This window comes from Macrobrachium nipponense, chromosome 4 (assembly GCF_015104395.2).
Source record: "Macrobrachium nipponense isolate FS-2020 chromosome 4, ASM1510439v2, whole genome shotgun sequence".
NCBI lineage: Eukaryota > Metazoa > Arthropoda > Malacostraca > Decapoda > Palaemonidae > Macrobrachium > Macrobrachium nipponense.
This window is the reverse complement of record NC_061100.1, coordinates 67,254,819-67,265,539: the sequence shown is the minus strand read 5'-3', so window position 1 is coordinate 67,265,539 and position 10,721 is coordinate 67,254,819.

Here is a 10,721-nt window from a genome sequence, read left to right as displayed (position 1 = left end):
CATGAGAAAAATGCTCCTACAGTTTATTAACAATAACTCCAATTCTTAGAAACATATCGATTTCAACCAAGTAACGTATGAAAGCTCTGTCCTTTAAGAACGTGTGACTACGTCACACCAAAAAAAAAAAAAAAAAAAAAAAAAAAAAAAAACGTGCGGTGTTTGCAATGCAGTAAGTACTTTAAACATCCATAAACAGTGTTACATGAAGTCAATATACCTTCCTTGTAACAAGACTGACATCGTTACAGCAATAATAATAATAACAATGAAAATAGATGAAGGAGAAGGTGAAGAGGCACGGTGTATGTAAATAATAGTGGAAATTCTGTTACTAATGAGCATACTGGTCACTAACCAATACAACAATTACAGCCAGACACGCGTGTTATTTTGGAAAGACTGCCTGGGACTCTTACAGGAGGTTTGATTGGTTGAGAGATTGCCAATACATGGTAAGCACCGGGCACTCCCATAGCTTCACTCCCTCAGCCAGCACATAAGCCTCTGTGGTCTGTAAGTACCGCGCCACTTGTCCCGAGTGACAACAACTCTGGACATGAAAGTTTGTCATTTCCTATGCTTGTACAGTAATTTTAACCATAAAGACAGCGGATACCAGTGTTGTAAACATCATCGCCAGAGTGAGGGAGAATTGGCGATTCTGCCAATATATATATATTATATTATATTATATATATATATATATATATATATATATATATATATATATATATATATATATATAAATTTTTTGGTGTTAGTGACGCTTGAGCCCTTGTGGTTTTAAGGCCATCATATATAAGATAGTGGGAGAGGTCTGGCTGTTTAAGGAAGGCACAAGCTGCTTAATACGATGGAGAGAGAGTGATAATTCGTGCTTGGGCGATAATATCAAAATCTTCACAAGAAGATAGTATTACATTTTTTTACAATGATCTCTTATTTTAGAAAATTCATTTATTTTTAATTAACATCCTTATCGGTGATTAACTCCAAGATGATACTCAACTCTCACTTTGAGCAATTTCTTGGTGGCTCCGATGTATTTCGCAACTTGACATTTTGGGAAAGTGAAACAATAAACCACCAGAGACCATGGCGAAACACTGAGCCAATGGTCTTTAGATTTTTTTAACATAATCTGATATCTGGAGCTGGAAATGAATTTTCCAGTGATTGTTTTAATTTCTTCGAATGTACAAAAGGAATGGAGGCATACATGAGCAACAATTTAGGGATATTAGGCATGGGCAGGTGGGGTTGAAATCTATTATTCAAAAAGCTATTTATATTGATGTTGAATAAAAAAGGAAGGATACAAATTATTTGTGAAAAATTTAAGTAAAAACAGTTGTGCTAGGTAGAGGATAACATTTAGGTACGGTGCAACAGTGTGGAAATGCTATTTAATTATTCTATGAAATTTTCTACATCCGCCCCAGGTTTAAGCAAAGCAATATCCATCTATATGTCTTCTATAGAGGAGAGGGCGACACGTTAAGGAACACCTTACGAGTATTTGTTCTTCAAGAGAACACATGAAGGCAGTGTCCAAATAGGACCTAAAAGGGATTCCATGGAGACACAATATACTTGTTTGTAAAGTGAGCGTTCTGCACTGCAATTTCTAAAAGTTTCCATAAAGGAGCTGATGGATATCATTAAATGTACAGAAAAAAACGCTAATTTGGAGCATTATAAGCTTAAGCTTGTCTGGAATACTTGAATTAGCTGGTACAGTGCCTTTGTGGTATCTTTAGGACACATGAAATAATTTAATTCCCTTTGTGATATGAATCAGTAATGTCATGATTATATTCAATATTGGAGTTTACTTGATCGTCTTAGGTAACACATAACCTTGACTGTAAATCTAATGTCAGTACCATTGCAAGTGCTTTCCATTTGTCCGTTTTACTCAGCAAGTTCAACGTGATAGTTTCATAAGGTATAATAACCTCTCAAAAATAATTTAAAATGATTAAACAAAATATTTGTTGTTCAGTCACTTTAGCGGACGGAAGAGAGCAGGTAAAGCCAAAACAAAGGTTGATATAACACTTGGTTGCATTATAATTCATTTAATATGTATTCATAATGTACAGTACCTTATATTGTACATGAAACACATCCTTGTGTGGTGCATTCAACACTTCCATATATGGTTTGAATTGCACAGTATTTTTCAGTAAGATATTAATATATTTCTATTTGCTACTGTTAACCTTCTTTATTGATAATTACCCTGACATATATAATTTGTGGAAGTCTTGTTGTATTAGCTATCAAATATGCATTACTATTATTTTTATTATTCAGACGATAGACCCTATTCATATGGAACAATATCACAGAAGCCACTGATATTAAATTCAAGCTTCCCAAGGATCAATATCTAAAGAATACAATGTCAACCCACATGCAGACTTGATGACGTCACAGGGAGATAATGCTCCTTTTTATTTCATGTTTATGTTTTGACGGGGAATTTCCTTATATAATAGGATAACATTTCATTTGCCTTAGGCATCACCCAAAATCATGCATTATCATCTTAAGGAAGAAGGCAAGGAAGAAAAAAACACAACAGACATTTGTCATATTAAATCTTGCATTAGTAAAAACTAAATTAAGCAGGAAATAATTCGACAATTTTATCCCATATATAGTATATATTATCTCTCTAACCGAGCTGACAAGTGACCATGTGCAGCGCAAGATTTAATATGACGGAAGACACAGTTGGGTTTTTCTCCCTGTGGAGTTTGCTAGTGCTCTCCCGCCTCTGTTTAGGTGGTATCGTCCTTAAGCAGACAGTGGCCGTTAAATTTACGCTATTTCTCCAACATTTAAGTTGGAGAAATACGTTTAGTGTTTACAGTGAGTGTTTTTCTTTAATCAACTCTTTGAGGTAAACAGTGCAGAATCATTATGTGATCCATTTAGTGTGTTTATTTCTCTCTCTCTCTCTCTTCCATACATAAAGGTGTCCAGAAAGAGATCAGGATCTCTTTCCTCTCTGGACCTCTCCTTTGACCCCAACCCCACTAGAAGGAAGATCATGGAGTCTGATGAGTCAGACTCTGAGACTGCTGTGACCACTGAAATGACCACTGGAATCAACACCACTCCCCTTGGAAATCCAGCGCCTGACCAAGGTGAAACTACTGTGCCTTCAACCATGACAATGGAAAAACCTGGAAATTAGTCAAAAAAAAAAAAAAAAAAAAAAAAAAAAAAACCCCAAAAAAAAAAAAAAAAAAAAGGCAGGCAACAATGCTCTCCCTAAACCTGTTAAAATAAACAAACCTATGACAAACACTGCATAATTCAAAATGGTTGCCTCAGAGATGTCTTACGCCAAAGTTCCTGCCTTAGAAAAGCCAACCCTTCTCTAGCCAGTCATGTCGGCCAGACCCAACTTTAAGGGTGATTTTACAATCACCCCTAAAAATCAAGAAACGGCTGACTTTCTGAAGAAGAATTCTGATTGCATAATGCTTGATCCTGCAGAAAGGCTCATGAAATCAGTAATTTGCCACTACCCTATCAACTTCAAAATCACCCCCCTGACAAATCACCCAGCTATCATAAGTGTGGAAAGGAGCATTAGAGGAAAATCAAACCGCCCCATTCAAAAGGTGTTATGCACCTTTAATTAAGAGATTCATCCTGGCTAAAATTAATTTGGGCATCTGGGGCCTTTTCCCAGTTGAGGATTACACTCCAGAGCCCTTACGATGTTTCAGGTGCCACTGTTTTGCGCACCTTCAGAACCAGTGCACAAACTTTCAAACCTGCAACATCTGCAGTCGTTGGCACCCATGAAGACGTGCCTTGACAAATTCAAGGCAGGACTGCCAACTGTTGCTTGCTGCCCAAACTGCAAGGACAGCCACCCCACCTGGCAAAAGAAATGTTTTGCCTGGCTCCAGCATCTGCCAGTCATTATCCCCTGTTCCCAAACCTAGCCCTCAAAATCACTCTCCTCCTCCAAAACTACAGAGACAACCCCTCCCCCCCCAGGCAAAGATACCCTCTCCCTTACCCATCCAAGCCAACTCTCCTCACTCAGCCTGTTAATCATACCTCACAACTCGCTCCCTTTCTCATTCCAATCCCTTCTACACCCTCTCCATCATCTCCATCTCACATCTTATCCTCCCAGCCTACATCCTTTTCAGTAGCCTACAACCCTGTCTCTCCAACACCCTTTACTCCTGCAGCAGCATATCCTTCTGGAACAACTAACCCTCAACAAGAGTGGAATCTCATTCTCAACCATGATCAACTCATACAACTTATGACGACCCTTTTGACAGCCTTCTCTACCGTAGCAGATGTCCCATACAACAAAACCCTGTCTGAACTAGGCATTCAGAAGTGTCTCAAGGAATCACTGTGTCAGCAAATGCATTCATGAGCACAGACAGTGATTCCGATTCCACTCCAGCTCCGACACAAACATAAATCCTCCCATTAATAATAATAGAAAACTACTGAAAATACTTCAATGGAACATTTTTGGCATACAGCACAAATTTGCATTACTCCAGTTGCAAACATCCCTAGGAAAACCATGATATCATTCTTCTACAAGAAACACTCCTTTGAGAAAACACATCCATTTCCTTCAAAGGACACACTGTATACTGGAGACCACACACAGACAACAAAAGAAGGCTACCAACACTTATCAAGAACGGTATTCGCTCCTCCCAGATTCCAAACATAGACTGTGGACTAGAAATAGAATCATAAAGTGTCAAGATTTTGCTAGAAGGCACAACACTTCAGACTCACAACATCTATAGATCATCAAACAGCACCTTAGAGGCAGTGGCACTCTTTGATGCAGCCTCAAAAGGAGACAACCCTCATTGCAGAAGATTTTAATGCTCACCACCCTTTCCTAAGATCCAAATTACCAGCCAACCCCACAGAATGTCACTTGCACCTTCTATTCCAAGAATTGTAACGAGCCCATGCAACTAAGTGATGGAAAGATAGATTTCACTCTTGTATCAAGAAATTTGCATGTAGGTGCTATTTGGAAAGTATATCCTATTATAACTATTGATCACTTACCTTTTGCAAACAATGTTAAAAATGAATAAGCTCTTTCATCCGCCTCTTCTCCCGCCCAGATGGAACCCCAAATTTGCACAGAATACATATATCATTTGCTGCAGGATGTTTGCACACTTTTGCAGGATTTCTGCGCATAGCATAACACATGCTGCTAGAATCTCCATGCCAAAAAAGAATACCCCACCACTAATACAAACTACAAAGATGCCTGGTACTACAACTCCCAAATTAAAGAAATGATTGAAGAGTCAACTGAGTGAGGAAATTCTTCAGGAGACATAGAAAAGAACAGCCACACACCGTTGTGACTGAAGTCTCAGCTCGCTCTGCTCAAATAGCTGAAGAAGTAAGACTAGAAGCTTGGTATAAATGTTATAGTCAAGTACACACCCATTGCCAAGGTGTGGGACTGGTTCAACAAAGTCTCAGGCAAGAAGGAATTTCATAAATTTCCCTCACATTGACCCTCAAAGTGAAGCTGACAGAATTACACAGCACTTTGCTGACAGGACCAAGACTGTCAACCTCTCCTTAGAAACCCAAAGATGCCTAAGGGCTTTAAAACCTTTGAGAAGTAGGATAATTGTTGAAGCTTGTAATACCCATGATCAAACTGGCACTCATTTCACCAGAGAGGAATTAAACCTTGTATTAAAGAAAGCAAAAGATAATACACTGGATTTGATCTTATAACATATAGCATGCTTAAAAATATGGGTGAAGCTGAAAAAACTGTATACCTCATACTAGTCCGCAAAACTTATACTGAAAGCGTCAGATCGAGGAAATGGAACCAACAAGACATAAACTCTATTCCCAAACCCAAACAACCTGGAGCTTACAAACCCATTGCTCTAATTAGTTGTATGGAAAAAGTAGCAGAAAGGATGGTTTTAAATAGATTACTCTGGAAAGCAGCCCCTTTACATCCTCGTATCTTTGCATACAGGAAAGGTATTGGAGCTCAAGAATGTATAACAGACGTTCTATCAACAATTAATGGAAGGGAAGAAAGATCTTAATAGTCTTCCTTGATCAGGAAAAAGCCTATGAGTTGGTAAATTCCACTGTCATAGTCTCTTCCCTTATTCAGAAATATATATATTTTTAGAGAGCATACTCAGAGTTTACCAAACATGAAAATGGAACACCACAAGGAGGAATCCTCCATCCATTTCTATCTGATATCCTCATGGAAAATCTTGTCATATTTAATCTACCGAAAGGAGTAGAAATTTTCATTTATTCAGATGATGTCTGCCTGGTGTGTCCACAGCAACCTGGAGATATTCAGCTGCAAAAAAAAACCAGAGATCACTACACTTGATTGAAGTAAAGTGCAAGGAACTTGGTCTAAAATCAGCACAAACAAAAACAAAGCCATGGCCATCAAGCACACTCATACCCCAACAATCTCTTCATCATGGGAAAACCCACTGAATGCATAAAGTACTTTGGACATCTAGGAGTCAATATAAATCACAAGCTCTCCTCTGCCAATGAAATACAGCACCTGAGACGGAAAGCCTATTTCATATAAATGTGATGAGAAAAATTACTTAATTTCATAAAGTCATCTCAGAATGTTCTACATTTAAACAACTCGTTCATTAATAGAATATGCAGCACCTGCGCTCGCAAAGATGGCTTATAAGCTAGTCTGCTCACTTGAAGTTATTCAAAACAATGCAATGAGGGCCATTGCAGGGGCTCCAATGTGGACAAGACTCTGTCTACTTAGAGCAGAAACTTACCTCCTCTCTCTCCAGTCCAAAGTTGAAAAGAGGAATGGTCTATTCATTTTTAAAACTTTGAAAATTGCAGAGACTACCCCTTAAAGAACATAATAGCAAGACTCCTCAATTTCCATGAAGAACTAAAAATGATATAGGGAACCTCCGTGCTACCCTGAGAAGGATCAACATGCAAAATGCAGCTGCTGCAACTATGAAAGAAACAAACAACCAACGGTAACCACGTTGAACCTCTCCCCCCCCCCCCACCCCCCGCCCCCCCTGGGTCCCTGTCCCTTTATCAATTTTAACTTCACTCTGCTTCCCAACAAATAAAGTACTATGCCTACCTAACCAACTCACAATTGTCGCTAATGATTATTACAACACAATTGTTCCTAATGTCTATTACACTGACGGCTCAGTTGACTGCAGTGTACCAGCTGCAGCGGTGGTCTGCATCCTTCAAAAACAATTGGAGTCTATCCAATATTATATATAATATATATATATATAGTATATATATATATATATATATATATATATCATGAGTGGACTATATACATATTCATATACGGAGAAGAAAAACTATTCAAAATACACAATCAGGTTCGGAGCTCCACACTCCTTCAGCATGGAGATGCTAACACCCAGTTGGGTTTGAATCTGCATTCAGAAGAGGGAGCATCATGCTCCGAAACGATTATGTGGATTTTCAAATATTTTTAATTCTCCAATTTGTGGTCTGTTCTTTCAAGGTTCGATACTGATCTCTTATCATTTGTTGTGAGGGTGAGAACAACACAGATCTGGATAGGCATCCATTAATGATTTACATGTTTCACTCTAGTATTATTTCCAAAGGTCACAATTGCAAAAAATAAGTAATAAATAAATATTGAAATAAACAAATCTGCAATGGTACATCTAAGCACATTTCTACACATCTGGGCTTAGGGGTAAAAGCATAAGATTCATCATCTAAAATTACGAGATCGAATTGACAATAGGGGATATACATATTATATATATAATAGAGATATATATATATATAAATATATATATAATACTATATATATATATATGAGATCACAATAATAGTATAATATATATATATATATATAATATATATATATATATATATATATAGATATATATATATATATATATATATATAGAATATATATATATATTATATATATATATATATATACATATATATATATATATATATATATATATATATATATATATATATATATATATATATATATATATATATATATATATATATATTATATATATATATATATATATATATATATATATTATATATATATATATATATATATATATATATATATATATATATATATATAAAAGTTTATGCCGCCTCCCACCTTAAATACCTGTCGCACTCAGGTATTCGTAGTTTTGGAGACTGCATCAAACCCCCTCGTCCTTGGTAGCGTTGTAGTGCTTTTGTCCGCACGTATCCAATATATAAGTCATATCACGTTACCGTGATTCATATACATATATCCAGCTACAAATGTCCTTTAGTATCTAATTCGCTCTCCCTCGGAATTAATATATTTTCATATATGTTTAACCGAAGGGGAATTTTTTTGGCAATGATAGATTTGCCGGCCGACAGGCACGAACCATCAACATCTTCAATTTCAGGACGACAGTGAAGCCTTAGCCCACCCCGCCACCGCAAGAGGATATAAGTTTATGCCGCCTCCCACCTCAAATACCTGCCGCATTCAGGTATTCGTAGTTTTGGAGACTGCATCAAACCCACTCGTCCTCGGTAGCGCTTGTAGTGCTTTTGTCCGCACGCATCCATTATATAAGTCATATCACATTGCTGTGATTCATATACATATATCGAGCTACAAATGTCCTTTAAAATATTTAGTGCATCTGAGCTTATGTGTGAGTATGTTTGTCTGTATGAGTTTGTGTGTGTAAGTGTATGTGTCTGGGTGGGTGAGCAAGTGTGTGCATATATGAGGGATAATAGCACAGATGATATTTTTCAATTATATGAGTATCTAATGATAAACTCTTCCCTCTATAATCATTTTGATACCTGAAATGGGTGACTTGCTTAACTTGAAAAATAAGAAAACCGTAGGTGGAGTAACAGAAGAGAATGAAATGTGACGTGAATGATTCTCTGTTGTAAGAGGGTGTATTTAAATTCTTGGGAAAATCTCATACGTGATGATATCCTTTCTTTTTCATTAAATTGATATGACAAAAATATATAAGCCCACACACATTTTTTAGCAGTGCATGAATGGAACAAAGAATAATATATTGCCTACAAACATTTATTAGTTATTTATAAAAATAGTATTATAACATTATGACAAAGCAAGTTTTTCTCAGTGAATGTTGTGTAAGGATATCTGGAAAAACTTAATGGCAAGTCTGCCATCTGGTGCAGTTCCTTCAACATTTTACCTAAGGCTAACTATAAACTCTCCCTCCCTCTCACTCTCTCTCTCTCTCTCTCTCTCTCTCTCTCTCTCTCTCTCTCTCTCTCTCTCTCTGGATAACAGACTAAATTCTTTTGTCGCCTTGGAATTCGCTCACGGGAAATTTTCGCCAGATGCGGCGGAGTCCATCAGCCCAAGGAAATTACAAAGGTAAGATATACTCCACCCTTTTTTTCATATATGACTATCAATGATTTTTACTCCAGAAAAAGTTTTATGTTATTTTAGATAGATTTGTGAACTTAAATATTAATTTTTCCTCGCATTATTATTCAATTATTGCTTTAAAACAGATTTAATTTCAAAAGTCATTCAGGAATTAACAACATATGTTAATTGCGTAAATAGATACCACTGAAAGTTTGTTTATAAATACAAACTGTAATATGTTTGAGGTGGTGTTCATTTTATGAACAGAATTTGGTTGTTTCATTTGTAAGAAAATACTACGTTTTAAAAGTTATATCTTGAAAGAGGAAGGTAAACGGTATTCCCATTAAATTTCTTGTGTTTTTCTATATTTAGAAATAGAAAAAGTCGTCAAATAATATATTTAAAAATCATAAACTATACTGTATGTATTACTTTTCATGACAGCATATTCTCAAATATTCTTCAACTGACAATATTAGTTCACATACAAGAGAAATTGTATCTATAATTAATTATTAATTAATAATTAATTCAGTACTTGTATTTTTTAAAAAATTAATTAAGTTAACAGTACAGTTCTTTTGTTATAGCTATATGCTTTTCAGGTTACTCCTGCATTGCTAAACTCTTGCCGCACTCCGTTTCAATCATGAATCCAATCAGAATCAGTAACAGCCTTCCTGAAATTAATTTTCCGCTTTCAATGAAGTTTTGCAGGTTCCCTTCTCTTATTTCCTAAAAATCTTCTGATAACAAAACTTCCACTCAAGTTTTAAATATTTAAAAATTGTAAGCAAGAGCCATTCCTGGACTTTTTCAGTAATACTAATAATGCTTCTTTGTACAGTTACCAAGGTATACATAAAAAGGACATCAATAATATAACTTCTAATATGCTCGTACTATAAGTATGATGATCCCATTTCATCTAAAACAATGTGTACAGTTTTGCCATGATGACTACTTTTAGAAGCCTAATGTAACTAATTTACATTTTTTAGGAAGAGGAAGAGGTTGTAAGCTTAGAAATCACACGATGCATAATTTTTCTATAGTTTCTACATTTGTATATGTTAACATTTTGTTATCCTATACGTTAGGATAACTTCTAATTGCGTAAATGAGTAGTGCTTAATGTTTTGCTTGTGGTCTCGTGATGAGGATACTTAACTTTTGCAATTGATACATATGTTGCTCAGAGAACAACATTTATCATTAACCTTAATTGACA